A 16,725-nucleotide genomic window follows, 5' to 3' on the forward strand; every position below is an offset into this window, starting at 1 on the left:
GAAGGCTCAGCGTTTTGCCAACCGCCGCCGCGGTGTGGGCCCCCGACTTCGTGTTGGGGATTTGGTTTGGTTGTCTTCTCGGTATGTCCCTCTGAAGGTTTCCTCTCCTAAGTTTAAGCCTCGTTTTATTGGTCCTTATAAAATTTTGGAAGTTCTTAACCCGGTTTCTTTTCATTTGGATCTTCCGGTGTCGTTTGCCATTCACAACGTGTTCCATAGGTCTTTGTTACGGCGGTACGTTGTGCCTGTGGTTCCTGCTGTTGAGCCTCCTGCTCCGGTGTTGGTCGAGGGCAAGTTGGAGTACGTGGTGGAGAAGATCTTGGATTCTCGTCTCTCTAGACGGAGGCTCCAGTATTTGGTCAAATGGAAGGGCTATGGTCAGGAGGATAATTCCTGGGTGGCCGCCTCTGATGTTCATGCGGCCGATTTGGTTCGTGCCTTCCACGCTGCTCATCCTGGTCGCCCTGGTGGTCTTGGTGAGGGTTCGGTGACCCCTCCTTAAAGGGGGGGTACTGTTGTGAACTATACTTTTTGGCTCCCTCTTGTGGTCACTAGTGATTTGGCACTTGGATTGTCTTTTACCAGCTTGGTGTGCACCTGCTTCGTTAGGCCTGGGGTGTTGCTATTTAAACTTCCTGGATTCTAAGTCCAGTGCCTGGCATCGTTGTAATCAGTTCACTTCTGTTTGCTCCTGTCTTCAGGTCCTGGTTCTTTGCAAGATAAGCTAAGTCCTGCTTTCGTACTCTTGATCATTTGCATTATTCATATTTTTTGTCCAGCTTGTACAATATGTGATTCCTGTTATTGCTGGAAGCTCTAGGGGGGCTGATATTCTCCCTCCACACCGTCAGTCGGTTTGGGGGTTCTTGGATATTCAGCGTGGATATTTTGCAGGGTTTTTTGCTGACCATATAAGTCTTCTTACTATATTCTGCTATTAGTCAGTGGGCCTCTCTTTGCTAAATCTAGTTCATTCTTACGTTTGTCTTTTCTTCTTACCTCACCGTTATTATTTGTTGGGGGCTTGTATTACTTTGGGGTCTTTTCTCTGGAGGCAAGAGAGGTCTTATTTTCCCTGATAGGGGTAGTTAGTTCTCCGGCTGGCGCGAGACGTCTAGAATCAACGTAGGCACGTTCCCCGGCAGCTGTTAGTGTTTGCGCTAGGATCAGGTATATGGTCAGCTTAGTTACCACTTCCCTATGAGCTGGTATTTATGTTTTGCAGACTTTGCTGTAATCTTTGAGGTTCCCTGCCATTGGAATCATAACAGTATGCCAGGCCTATAAATAGTTAATGCATTGCTGAAGTGGGATTAAAAGAAAAGAAGTTCTGAGTTTTTTTTTTTTTTCTTCCTCCCCTTTATCTCTGAGTGGCTTGAAGCTTTGCTGCAGACATGAATGTTCAGACCTTGATTACTAGTGTGGATCAGCTTGCTGCACGTGTGCAGGGCATTCAGGATTTTGTTGTTAGCAGTCCTATGTCAGAGCCTAAGATACCTATTCCTGAGCTGTTCTCTGGAGATCGATTTAAATTTAGGAATTTTAGGAATAATTGTAAATTGTTTCTATCTTTGAAACCTCGTTCGTCTGGAGATTCAGCTCAGCAAGTTAAAATTATTATCTCCTTCTTGCGTGGCGACCCTCAGGATTGGGCTTTCTCGTTAGCGCCAGGAGATCCTGCATTGGCGGATGTTGATGCGTTTTTTCTGGCGCTCGGATTGCTTTATGAGGAGCCTAATCTTGAAATTCAGGCAGAAAAAGCTCTACTGGCCATCTCTCAGGGCCAGGATGAAGCTGAGGTGTACTGCCAAAAATTTCGGAAATGGTCCGTGCTTACTCGATGGAATGAATGTGCTCTGGCCGCAAATTTCAGAAATGGCCTTTCTGAAGCCATTAAGAATGTGATGGTGGGTTTTACAATTCCTACAAGTCTGAATGATTCTATGGCGCTGGCTATTCAGATTGATCGGCGTTTGCGGGAGCGCAAATCCGCTAAACCTCTGGCGGTGTTGTCTGAACAGACACCTGTCTCAATGCAATGCGATAGAATCTTGACTAGAACCGAACGACAAAATCATAGACGTCAGAATGGGCTGTGTTTTTACTGTGGTGATTCTACACATGTTATATCAGCATGCTCTAAACGCCTAACCAAGGTTGTCAGTCCTGTCACCATTGGTAATTTGCAGCCTAAATTTATTTTGTCTGGGACTTTAATTTGCTCATTGTCTTCCTACCCTGTTATGGCATTTGTGGATTCAGGTGCTGCCCTGAGTCTTATGGACTTGTCGTTTGCCAAGCGCTGCGGTTTTGTCCTGGAGCCTTTAAAGGTTCCGATTCCTCTCAGAGGAATTGATGCTACGCCACTGGCGGAAAATAAACCGCAGTATTGGACACAAGTGACCATGTGCATGACTCCTGAACATCGGGAGGTGATTCGTTTTCTTGTTCTGCATAAAATGAATGATTTGGTCGTTTTAGGTCTGCCATGGTTACAGACCCATAATCCTGTTTTGGATTGGAAGGCTATGTCTGTCTCAAGTTGGGGTTGTCAGGGAATTCATTGCGATTCTCCGACGGTGTCTATTGCTACTTCTACTCCTTCAGAAGTTCCTGAGTATTTGTTTGACTATCAGGATGTATTCAGTGAGTCCAGGTCCAGTGCTCTTCCTCCTCATAGGGACTGTGACTGCGCTATAGATTGATTCCTGGCAGTAAATTTCCTAAGGGACGATTATTTAATTTGTCTGTACCCGAGCATGCCGCGATGCGTTCTTATGTCAAGGAGTCTTTGGATAAGGGGCATATTCGTCCATCTTCTTCCCCTCTCGGTGCAGGATTATTTTTTGTGGCCAAGAAAGACGGGTCTTTGAGACCTTGTATAGACTATCGGCTTCTGAATAAAATCACTGTTAAGTTTCAGTATCCGTTACCGCTATTGTCAGACTTGTTTGCTCGGATTAAGGGCGCCAAGTGGTTCACCAAGATAGATCTTTGTGGTGCGTACAACCTTGTGCGCATTAGGCAGGGAGATGAATGGAAAACTGCATTCAATACACCCGAAGGTCATTTTGAATACTTGGTGATGCCCTTTGGGCTCTCTAATGCCCCTTCAGTGTTTCAGTCCTTTATGCATGATATCTTCCGGAAGTATCTGGATAAATTTTTGATTGTGTATCTTGATGATATTCTAGTTTTCTCGGATGATTGGGATTCTCATGTAATGCAGGTCAGGATGGTGTTTCAGGTTTTGCGTGATAACGCTTTGTTTGTGAAGGGCTCAAAGTGTCTCTTTGGAGTGCAGAAGGTTTCCTTTTTGGGTTTTACTTTCTCCCCTTCTGCCGTGGAGATGGACCCAGTCAAGGTCCGAGCTATTCATGATTGGACTCAGCCCACGTCTGTTAAGAGTCTTCAGAAGTTCTTGGGGTTCGCTAATTTCTACCGTCGCTTTATCGCTAATTTTTCTAGCGTTGTTAAACCTTTGACGGATATGACCAAGAAAGGTTCTGATGTGGCTAATTGGGCTCCTGCAGCCGTGGAGGCCTTCCAGGAGCTGAAGCGCCGGTTTACTTCGGCGCCTGTTTTGTGCCAGCCTGATGTCTCACTTCCCTTTCAGGTTGAAGTGGATGCTTCTGAGATCGGTGCTGGGGCTGTTTTGTCGCAGAGAGGCTCTGGTTGTTCTGTGATGAGACCATGTGCCTTTTTCTCTAGGAAGTTTTCGCCTGCTGAGCGGAAATATGATGTTGGTAATCGGGAGTTGTTGGCCATGAAGTGGGCATTTGAGGAGTGGCGTCATTGGCTCGAGGGTGCTAAGCATCGTGTGGTGGTCTTGACTGATCACAAAAATCTGATGTATCTCGAGTCTGCTAAGCGCCTGAATCCTAGACAGGCTCGTTGGTCATTGTTTTTCTCTCGTTTTGACTTTGTGGTCTCAAACCTGCCTGGTTCGAAGAATGTTAAGGCTGATGCTCTCTCTAGGAGCTTTGTGCCTGACTCTCCTGGAGTCTCGGAGCCAGCTGGTATTCTTAAAGAGGGAGTGATCGTGTCGGCCATATCTCCGGATTTGCGACGTGTGTTGCAGAGATTTCAGGCTGGTAGACCTGACTCATGTCCACCCGACAGACTGTTCCTGATAAATGGACCAGCAGAGTCATTTCCGAGGTTCATTCCTCGGTGTTGGCAGGGGATTCCGGGAATTTTTGGTACCCGAGATTTGGTGGCTAGGTCCTTTTGGTGGCCTTCCTTGTCACGGGATGTGCGGTCATTTGTGCAGTCCTGTGGGACTTGTGCTCGGGCTAAGCCTTGTTGTTCTCGTGCTAGCGGGTTGCTTTTGCCCTTGCCCGTCCCGAAGAGGCCTTGGACGCACATTTCCATGGATTTCATTTCTGATCTTCTGGTGTCTCGGGGAATGTCTGTCATCTGGGTGGTGTGTGATCGTTTTTCCAAGATGGTCCATTTGGTACCCTTGCCTAAGTTGCCTTCCTCTTCCGATCTGGTTCCTTTGTTTTTTCAGAATGTGGTTCGTTTACACGGCATTCCGGAGAATATCGTGTCCGACAGAGGATCACAGTTTGTGTCCAGATTCTGGCGATCTTTTTGTGCTAAGATGGGCATTGATTTGTCGTTTTCATCTGCCTTCCATCCTCAGACTAATGGTCAAACGGAGCGAACTAATCAGACACTGGAGGCTTATTTGAGATGTTTTGTTTCTGCGGACCAGGATGATTGGGTGACCTTCTTGCCATTGGCGGAGTTTGCCCTTAATAATCGGGCTAGTTCCGCTACTTTGGTTTCGCCATTCTTCTGCAACTCTGGTTTTCATCCTCGTTTCTCCTCGGGTCATGTTGAGTCTTCTAAATGTCCTGGGGTGGATTCCGTGGTGGATAGGTTGCAGCGGATTTGGAATCATGTGGTGGACAACTTGAAGTTGTCACAGGAGAAGGCTCAGCGTTTTGCCAACCGCCGCCGCGGTGTGGGCCCCCGACTTCGTGTTGGGGATTTGGTTTGGTTGTCTTCTCGGTATGTCCCTCTGAAGGTTTCCTCTCCTAAGTTTAAGCCTCGTTTTATTGGTCCTTATAAAATTTTGGAAGTTCTTAACCCGGTTTCTTTTCGTTTGGATCTTCCGGTGTCGTTTGCCATTCACAACGTGTTCCATAGGTCTTTGTTACGGCGGTACGTTGTGCCTGTGGTTCCTGCTGTTGAGCCTCCTGCTTCGGTGTTGGTCGAGGGCGAGTTGGAGTACGTGGTGGAGAAGATCTTGGATTCTCGTCTCTCTAGACGGAGGCTCCAGTATTTGGTCAAATGGAAGGGCTATGGTCAGGAGGATAATTCCTGGGTGGCCGCCTCTGATGTTCATGCGGCCGATTTGGTTCGTGCCTTCCACGCTGCTCATCCTGGTCGCCCTGGTGGTCTTGGTGAGGGTTCGGTGACCCCTCCTTAAAGGGGGGGTACTGTTGTGAACTATACTTTTTGGCTCCCTCTTGTGGTCACTAGTGATTTGGCACTTGGATTGTCTTTTACCAGCTTGGTGTGCACCTGCTTCGTTAGGCCTGGGGTGTTGCTATTTAAACTTCCTGGATTCTCAGTCCAGTGCCTGGCTTCGTTGTAATCAGTTCACTTCTGTTTGCTCCTGTCTTCAGGTCCTGGTTCTTTGCAAGATAAGCTAAGTCCTGCTTTCGTACTCTTGATCATTTGCATTGTTCATATTTTTTGTCCAGCTTGTACAATATGTGATTCCTGTTATTGCTGGAAGCTCTAGGGGGGCTGATATTCTCCCCCCACACCGTCAGTCGGTTTGGGGGTTCTTGGATATTCAGCGTGGGTATTTTGCAGGGTTTTTTGCTGACCATATAAGTCTTCTTACTATATTCTGCTATTAGTCAGTGGGCCTCTCTTTGCTAAATCTAGTTCATTCTTATGTTTGTCTTTTCTTCTTACCTCACCGTTATTATTTGTTGGGGGCTTGTATTACTTTGGGGTCTTTTCTCTGGAGGCAAGAGAGGTCTTATTTTCCCTGATAGGGGATGTTAGTTCTCCGGCTGGCGCGAGACGTCTAGAATCAACGTAGGCACGTTCCCCGGCTGCTGTTAGTGTTTGCGCTAGGATCAGGTATATGGTCAGCTTAGTTACCACTTCCCTATGAGCTGGTATTTATGTTTTGCAGACTTTGCTATAATCTTTGAGGTTCCCTGCCATTGGAATCATAACAGTTTTGATGGTAGGTGAGAGTCTGATATGTTGCGGTAGAGAGTTCCAGAGTAGGGGTGATGCGCAAGAGAAATCTTGTATGCGATTGTGGGAAGAGGAGATAAGAGTGGAGTAGAGAAGCAGAACTTGTGAGGATCGGAGGTTGCATGTAGGTAAGTACCAGGAGACGAGGTCACAGATGTATGGAGGAGACAGGTTATGAATGGCTTTGTATGTCATGGTTAGGCTTTTGTACTAAAGTCTCTGGGTAATGGGGAGCCAGTGCAGGGACTGACAGAGGGGAGAGGCTGGGGAATAGCGGGGGGACAGGTGGATTAGTCGGGCAGCAGAGTTTAGAATAGATTGGAGGGGTGCGAGAGTGTTAGAGGGGAGGCCACAGAGCAGGAGGTTACAGTAGTCGAGGCTGGAGATGATGAGGGCATGGACTAGGGCTTTTGCAGATTCTTGGCTGAGGAATGTACGGATCCGTGAAATATTTTTGAGTTGAAGGTGGCAGAAAGTGGAAAGGGCTTGGATATGTGGTTTGAAGTAGAGGTCAGTGTCAAGGATTACTCCGAGACAGTGTGCTTGTGGGACTGGGGAGAGTGGTCAGCCGTTTACTGTAATGGATAGGTTCATTGGGGGTTCGCGTGAGATGGGGGAAAGACGATGAATTCTGTTTTGTTCATGTTAACTTTTAGAAATCTAGTGGAGAAGAATGATGAAATAGCGGACAGACATTGAGGGATTCTGGTTAGTAGGGTGGTGATATCTGGCCCAGAGATGTAGATGTGTCGTCTGTGTAGAGATGATACTGAAAACCGTGACATTCTATGAGCTATCCCAGATGCGTGAAAACTGTCACCACACATCCTGGAGACACGGACATGTGAAAGAGCCCTTAGACAAAATGGGGCACTGGGCAAAAGTTTAACATGAAGCCCTAAATGCTCACATATTGCTCAAAGAATAATATTTATTGCATTTACATGCGCAGCCCTCAGGTAGTAAAATGAGAACGAACAACACTATTGAAGTCGACCATCGCTTATAGCATTTGCATTCTATGCGAAATGAATTTGCACCTAATTGTGCAAAGAATCCCAAAGGGGTAGAAACCAACTCCATATATACAGTAGCACTGAATAGAGGAGAAAGAGGAGTATTGCGGTTAAAAAGATTATTTCATTTTGTAAACATATAATAAATAAAATGACAGCAAAAGCCAAGTGATGTGTCACCAGTATTACAGTGGAAAAAGCGCTACATTCAATACAATATTTAGACCATGTGCAAGATCCAAGAGGCCAAGTGACAAAATGTATTTGGACAAGTTAGGGCAAAGCTTACCATGAATAAAGCACAGCTGTCAGGAGGCTCCGGACCGGATGAAAGAAACCCCAACGTACGTTTCGTGTGTTATTTTCTGCTTTCTCAAGGGGATGCAGCATTGGTGCAAACCAGGAACTTATTATTTTTTTGGTGGCCACGGCTGTCAAGCGTCACTGCGCATGCAGTGAGAATATAATATAAAAAAGAATATAATAGTGAGAAAAAATTAGAAGAATCAATTGAAAAAAATCCGGAATAGGTTAGAAAGCAGGATGGGAAAGGAAAAGGGAAAAGGAGGAACAAAAAATAGATTGGACAAAAATAATAATGATGTACTATAAGAAGGAAGAGAAGCTAAGGGTCTCATTTAAGCCTTTAGGTGTCATAGTGTCAAGTCTCACATTCCAATTTGTTTCATGTTGGGCTAACAGTTTCTTATTATTACCCCCTCTGATCCCCAAGTGTAGACTCTCAGTACCCCTGACCATAAGTGACTTGGCATCACAATTATAGTAGGCCTTTTTTCTCACTACTGTATTATTGTTTTTTATGTTGTTATTATTTACAGCCATGACCGTTTTGTGCTGCCATCATCGACCTTTTGCTTCTTCTCACCTGCTGCTATTCTCCACCCTGCTCCCCGTGAAAGGCATTTGGAAGAAATTCTATTACAGCTCCCATCAGTGTGGTTACATTGATTGTCTTATCATGATTATCTAATTATAAGTGTTTAACTTTTTCCCACTGTTACCACTACTGGGACAAATATGATACATTTGTGACTGCACTTACATTTCCAATACGGCGGTGCACGCCGCGCTACAGCCTTCTCCGTCGTCATTATGCTTCCTGCGCATGCCCAAGACCATGACCCCTGGGTCCGTTTGCACATGCGCAGTGACGCTTGACAGCCGTGGCTGCTTGACTCGGCGGGTGCAGTGCGCATGCGCCAATGGAGCCATTCTATTGGTCCTTGGTGACCATCTGACTGGCAACCAATGAAATAAAAAGGTCCTGATTTGCACCAATACTGCAACCCCTTGAGAAAACAGTAAATAACATGAAAAATGCGCTTTGGGGTTTCTTTCATCCAGTCCGGTGTCTCCTGACAGCTGTGCTTTATTCATGGTAAGCTTTGCCCTAATTTGTCCAAATATATATTGCCACTTGGCCTCTTGCATCTTGCACATGGTCTAAATATTGTACTGAATACAGGGCTTTTTCCACTGTAATACTGGTGACACATCACTTGGCTTTTGCTGTCATTTGGTACCGTTGGTTTGCTCCGTCTGCTATGCACTATACCGTTTTGTATTATTTACTACATGTTTACACAATAAAATAATCTTTTTAACCGCAATACTCCTCTTTCTCCTCTATTCAGCATCATGTAATCAGCAGCATATCTGCAGTTTACACCGGGTGATGTGCTGCTGAAAAAAAATATTATTATTCTGGAATAAATTCAATCACCCGATGAATGAGCAGTATTTTCTCATTCGCTGGGTGATGTTTACACCTATGAACTTGTGTCTGCGCTGACAGTATTTAAAAAGGGGATGTACACACACACAGTATGTGACACAAACATTGTATGTTACACACACATGTATACATAGAGCAAATACACACACATATATGCATATACAGAGCACCTACGTACAGATGCATACATATAGATACATGCATGCACAGGCACATACAGAGACGTGCATGCAAAGACATTCATACAGACACATGGATGCACATACATTCATACAGACAGACATACAGATACATGCATGGACATACATACAGACATACAGATACATGCATGCACATACATACAGACATACAGATACATGCATGCACATACATACAAACTTACATACAGAGGTATGCATGCACAGGCACGAACACAAGTACATACATACATACAAAGACATGCATTCACATACATACAGACATACAGATCCATGCATTCACATACATCTACTATATAATCGTCTAATTCTGTCTGTTTGTCTGTAACGGAAATCCTGCGTCACTGATCAGTCGCGCCAGTCGCCCATGACCAATCAGCGACAGGTGCAGTTCTGTCAGTCACAGTGCCACATAGTTCACTCCCGTTTACTGAACAAGTTCTGTCAGTCACAGTGCCACGTGGTTCAGTCACGTTTACTGAACAAGTTCTGTCAGTCACAGTGCCACGTGGTTCAGTCACGTTTACTGAACAAGTTCTGTCAGTCACAGTGCCACGCACAAATATATTATAGTGTCGATGTACTTCTTTCATCCGATGATTTATTTAAATACAGTTAGCTACTCATGTAATGGTTTATATATTTTGATGATTTGTTTAATAATTTAGTTCAGTTGTATTAAGTTCTATGAGTAATAAAATTTAATGATAATGTATATATTTTACCCGGAAAATCCTGTGTATTCATACCCGATGCGTTAGAATAGGGCTACTATCTAGTAGTTACATAAAAAGATGTGCAGACACAGGCACATGCATACACATACTGTACATGCACACTTCAGAATACTTACCAGTTTCCCCTTCTTCACTTCTTCTAAACTCCTGCACAGCACACACTAAAGTTAGGACAAAGGCTGGAATGTGGGTCGTAATAAATAATAGCCTAAATATAAAATAATAGAAAAAATGAAGATTATAATGTTGTTGTACATGTAAGAAAATATATATGTTGTGTGCCATATCTGGACTATGTAAATCAGCTTGTACATAGGCCCAGAAGTTCTTCCAAGCATCGCCTATGGTAAAATACCAAACACTCCATTTACTTTTTAATATACCAAATCCTTCAGGCGAGTGAAACTAATGTGCTGCTTTAATACAAACATCCCTTGTGAAGTCCCACAAAATGTATATTCTCTTAACAGCGAGGAAAACGAATCTATGAATATCAATGAGCAGCACGCAGAGGTTTTTCAGAGAGGAGCTATAAGAGTTAATGGGATAATGCATGTCTGCTAGTGTTAATTACCCGCACTTTCCATGGAAATGTGTGCCAGTCGTGCTCGTCAAAAGACATTGATGAAAGCAAATTGGTAAAATGCAAATCATGGTTGAAACAGTCACAGTGGTGAAGTATGACAGTGCGGATAATGTTTGTTCAGCAGAAGGAACGCTACCGACAAGGTCAGTTCTGGTACAAAGGGACTGCGAGATGGAATTATCTGTACGTGACTAAGGAGTATGTCGCTCGTACTGTCGGTACCCAAAAATCACACTGGTAATGTTTAATGTTCTATTTTAAAAAGCCTCAAATTTAGGCCTCATACAAACAGACGTCTGCTCCTCTAAAAGCATTGCTTCTCGTTTTAAGTTCCCATGATGAGTTTTTGATGCTGCATATTTTTGCTGCATTAAAACGCAGCAATTTAGGCAGCGTTCACACATTCAGTATTTGGTCAGTATTTTACATCTCTATTTGTAAGCCACAACCAGGAGTTTTGTTAAAGCCAAATAACAGGAAGTATCAAAAGCAAAGCATCTTTACTCAAGACATGGCAAAAATAGTGTCAAAAACATGATAAAAATGCATCTAAAAAAACCTGCAAGAAACCTAATTTAGCTAATAGTCTAGACACAGGAAATCTGCAACATCAAAAACACCAAATACTCATAGTGGGAATGTAACCTAAGGCCACTTTCACACATCAGGATTTTACATCAGTATTTGTAAGCCAAAACCAGGAGTGGGTGATAAATATAGAAGTGGTGACGTGTTTCTATTATACTTTTCCTCTAATTGTTCCACTCCTGGTTTTGGCTTACAAATACTGATGTAAAATACTGACCAAATAGTGCCAGTGTAACGGCAGCCTAAGCTTGAGGCCGCGCTCACACGGTCAGTATTTGGTCAGTATTCTGCGTCAGCATGTGTAAGCCAAAATCAGGAGTGGAACAATCACAAAAAAGTATAATAGAAACACGTCATACTTCTGTATTTTTTACCAACTCCTGGTTTTGGCTTACAAATGATGTAAAATACTGCTATGTGTACATGAACTAAAGGTGTAAAAATAGATTCGGCACACCCAATTCAGATGCAAGAAAAGCAGAAATACTTTTATTGATATAGATATATCCACTGTATGAAAACGCATGACCCCAGCACTCTGTTTGGTTCCACAAAGACTCCAGTGCTCAGGTGTACCTGACCTTTCTGTGTCATCCTCAAGAGCTGAAATAATTTCTGATGAAGGCCTAGTTTTGGCCGAAACGTCAAAAACGTTTTTATACAATGGATATATCTATATCAATAAAAGTATTTCTGTTTTTCTTGCATCTGAATTAGGTGTGCCAAATCTATTTTTACATAATTTTAGAGTAGTATCCTATTTGTGCACCCCTAAGTATTGGAGTGCCGCGCAGCCTTTTTTTGCACGAACTAAAGGTGAATATGCCAAAGGTATCATAGGACGACTTAGTTTATGTTAACAGGTGGTGTTTTTGACCTATTTTTTTTTTTGTGAGCAGAAAAGAAGCTACGTTTTACAGTACCAGCAAAAGCGATGACATTTCTGAAATCTCACGTACACACTGTTTTTTTTTCCTGAATTTGAGCACTACAGCATGTTTGAAAATAAACAGCATGTCAATTCTTTCAGTGTTCTGCAGTATTTTGTCACCCATAGAAACCAATGAGAAAGTGCAATGACACTGCTCCTTTTCTAGATTGGGGTCTTTATTATTAATGTTACCCTGCCTGGAGGAAATCAAGATTTACGATAAGACTTAGATTTCCAATAATACTGCTATATAAGGTATAATAAAGCCACAATAATAATATTGCAATATAACAGACAAATACCTCCATAACATATTACCAGTAGAGATGGGCAAACCCAAACAGTAAAGTTCAGGGTTCGGAACGAACACCTAATGTATGGAACCCAAACACGGACTTCTCCATGAAGGCTGTGTTACTGATCGGGTTTGGTAGCTTGAACATCCGGTGTTTTACATCCTGTCATCTGTGTGACTGGCTCTGATCGGTGATGTTAATAAAGTGAGCGGAGTTCATAGTCAATAAACTTCGGTGACCTCACTGATGTCAGTGGTCGTGGAAAAGTTCTCACATAGACGGTGCTGACGTCAGTGAGGTTACCAGAGTTCAAAGACTTTGAACTCCGCTTACTTTATTGACATCGGCGATACAGCTGTGTAACAAGGCTGAATTCATGACTGAGCACTCGCATCATGCCAGTGCTCAGCCATAAAATCCAGATGTAGCAGAGTTGGAGCGCGCCATGGGACTGATATTGATTATCAGACAGGTGAGGAATATGGTGTTTTTTTATTTTAAATTTTTGAAAATAAATGGGTAAAATAGGGTGGGGAGTTTTATTTCAAATAAAGGACTTTATTCTGTTGTGTCTTTATTGCAATAAGACTTTGGGGTTAGTAAAGGGGGTGTCTTACAGACTTATTAACCTGTGGGCTTGATGTCAGCCAAGATTACAAAGCTGACATTAGCCCCACAACCATGACCCCACTTGCCACTGCACCAGGGCAAGTGGGAATAGCGAGACTAAGTGCCAGGATTAGCATATCTAATGGAGGCGCCATCTCTGGGGCGGCTGAGGACTGATGTTTTTAGTCTGTGAGGAGGCCAATGTTCATGGCCCTTTCCTAGGCTATTAATATCAGCCCGCAGCTGTCCATTTGGCCTTTGCTGGTTATTGATTACAGGAGGACCCTACATAATTGTATGGGGGTCCCCCTATAATAACCAGTAAAGGTTAAGCAAAAAGCTGTGAGATGATTTTAATAGCCCTAAGTAACAGGCCAGATTAACCCCCACCCAGAATATACCCGGGGTTAAAGTGGTCAAGGCCAGATTATACCCCTCTTCACCAGAATATACCCTGGCCTATGCCAAATATGGCCTAGGCCAAACTATACTCCGGGGTATAAATTGGCCTAGGCCAGATTATACCCCTTCGGTTCAGAATATACCCCAGCTGCTGTAGAACAGATTTTTCAGGCTTTTGAGAACCATTGAGTGATATACTCAATAACGGGGGTCCAGGCAGCACATGGGGGGCAGAGACAGAGAACGGGGTCCCAGGCAGCATATGGGCCCCAGGAAGCACACGGGGCCCCAGGCAGTGCACGGGACCCAAGGCAGTGCACAGGGGCCCCAGGCAGCACACGGGGCCCAAGCAACACACAGGGGCCCCAGACAGCATACAGGGGCCCCTGAAAGAAAGTGCACAGGGGCCCCAGGCAGTGCACAGGGAGGCAGAGACAGTGCACAGATGGGCAGAGACAGCACACAAGGGGGAGAGACAGCACATAAGGGGGAGAGACAATGCGCTGTCTCTGCCCCCCTGTGCACTGTCTGGGACCCCCTGTGTGCTGTCTGGAGCCCCGTTCTTGAGTATATCACTCAATCCTGTGCGATGTCTGGGGCCCCTGTGCGATGTCTGGGGCTATTGTGCCATGTCTGGGGCCCCTTGCACTGTGTGGGGCCCCATGCTCTGTCTCTGCCCCCCTGTGCACTGCCTGGGGCCCCTGTGCACTACCTGGGGCCCTGTTATTAAGTATTTCACTCAATGGTTCTCAAAAGCGTGAAAAATCTGATCTACAGCAGCTGGGGTATATTCTGGCCCTGGAGGGGTATAATCTGGCCTAGGCCAATTTATACCCCAGGGTATAATGCGCTACCTGGGGCCCCTGTGTGCTGCCTGGGGCCCTGTGCACTGCCTAGGGCCCTCTGCACTGCCTTGAGCCCCTGTGTGCTGCCTGGGGCTCTATTCGCTGTCTGCCCCCGTATGCTGCCTGGCGCCCCGTTTGCTGCCTGGGGCTCCGTTAGTGAGTATATCACTCAATGGTTCTCAAAAGCCTGAAAATCTGATCTACAGCAGCTGGAATATATTCTGGCCCAGAGGGGTATAAACTGGCCTAGGCCAATTGATATACTGGGGTATAGTTTGGCCTAGGCCAGAATATACCCGGGGTATAATCTGGCCTAGGCCACTTTAACCCTGGGTATATTCTGGGCGGGGGGTTAATATGGCCTGTTACACCTGGAACCTTTATGACTATTGGCCCATTCCAAGAATACTAACATCAGGCCCCAGCTTTCGACTTTACCTCATCTGGATATAAAAAATAGGGGGACCCCAAGTATTTTTTCCATTTATTTATTTATATTAGTATGAAATAAATGAAAACAATGATACGGGTGCCCCCTTATTTTTAACTAGCTAAGGGAAGCCGACAGCTGAGGGCTGCAGGGGCCAGGTGGCTGCTTTCCCTTTGTCAGGTATCAAAAATTGGTAAATCCATCCCTCCCCCATCCAGCCATTTATCATCCATTCCACTGTTGTTTAAAGGAAATTACTCAAAATAACAGAGACAAAAATGACATCAGCAAAAATAAAAAAAGCATACAACCATGATGCAGAGGTCAAAGTAGTGGAGGGGGTGGAGGTAGATGTGGAAGTGTACGTGGGGGCTAACACTTTTCTTTAACAAAGAAAAAGATAATAAACAAAAAAAATTAAAAACAATAAAAAAAATCGTGAGGCAGATATTCAAGGAGTGGAGGGGATTGAGGATATGGTGGTGTATGGGAAAGAGGGAGAGGGGACCAACACTGTTTTACATTTTTTGGGGGGTTATGTAAATTTTGGCATGCAACAAAATTAAACAAATGCAAAATACAATGAAACCATGACTGGGAACGGCTGGTATTATTGTATAATTAGCCAAGGTACGGTTATGTTCTTTGTGATACACGTCTTGTTCATTTTTAGGAATGTTATTTTTCCCATGTTGTCTGTGATGACACCACCTATTGTGCTAAAGACATGCTCTGACATCACACTTACTGCACAGCAGGCCAGCACCTCCAAGGCATATAGGGCAAGTCTGGCCATGCGTCCAATTTTGATACTCAATAGTTAAATGGGGCAGACCCATCAGTTTGTACAAACAATATGTGTGGACACATCGTCTTCCACCATGTTCTCAAAATGCTGCTTCCTGCTGATATGGGCAGTATCACTTGGTGGTGCTGTATATTGTAGTGTGCTCTTAAAGTTTTGCCACGTTGCGGCCATGCTAACCCTGCAAGGTGGTGGCGGTGCCAGAGTTGTATAGGCAACTTCATCCTCCGCCTTTGCCTTTTTCCACTGAGCCACCGCTGTCAGTTGGGAAAGCAATCATTCGTTTCTTTACAAGCGTCTGTTTACATTAACACATTTTTAGATCCCGTTCCACTGACGGAAGCAATAATGGGACATTGATCTTGTAGCGGGGATCCAGCAGCGTGGTGAAAATAATGGCAACTCTGATGTCGTTGCACAGGCACAGCAGCAAATATTGGCTTATGTGTGCCACGCTGAACAGTGGCAACGAAAGTCTGTCCTTGATGGGAGGTGTATAGTCTGTCTCCTCCTTATCCTCCCATCCATGCTCTAGTGATGCCCGTGAGCATGCTCTGAGAGCCAACCTGCTGTGAACACCGCTGTTGTTTCCCCTCGTCTGTCATGATTCTCAATGGCGAGAGAACATAGCCCAGCATATATGAGAACTAGCTCTTGGAAGATGGAAACTATACTGACCATGAACTAAACCTGCCGCACAACTAGAAGTGGCCGGGTAGCATGCCTACGTTTTTTAACCCTAGATGCCCAGCGCCAGCCGGAGAACTACCTAATCCTAGCAGAGGAAAAGACAGTCCTGGCTCACCTCTAGAGAAATTTTTCCAAAAGGCAGACAGAGGCCCCCACATATATTGGCGGTGATTTTAGATGAAATGACAAACGTAGTATGAAAATAGGTTTAGCAAAATCGAGGTCCGCTTTCTAGATAGCAGGAAGACAGACAGGACACTTTCATGGTCAGCAGAAAACCCTATCAAAACACCATCCAGAAATTCCTTTAAGACTCTAGCATTAACTCATAACACCAGAGTGGCAATTTCCGATCACAAGAGCTTTCCAGACACAGTAACGAAACAGCAGCTGTGAACAGGAACAAAATGCAAAAACACACAAGGACAAAAGTCCAACTTAGCTGGGAGTTGTCTAGTAGCAGGAACAAGCACAGAAGGCTTCTGATTACATTGTTGACCGGCAAGAAACTGACAGAGGAGCAAGGTTATATAGCGACTCCCACATCCTGATAGGAGCAGGTGAACAGAGGGGATGATGCACACAAGTTCAATTCCACAAGTGGCC

Source organism: Ranitomeya variabilis, chromosome 2 (assembly GCF_051348905.1).
Source record: "Ranitomeya variabilis isolate aRanVar5 chromosome 2, aRanVar5.hap1, whole genome shotgun sequence".
Taxonomy (NCBI): domain Eukaryota; kingdom Metazoa; phylum Chordata; class Amphibia; order Anura; family Dendrobatidae; genus Ranitomeya; species Ranitomeya variabilis.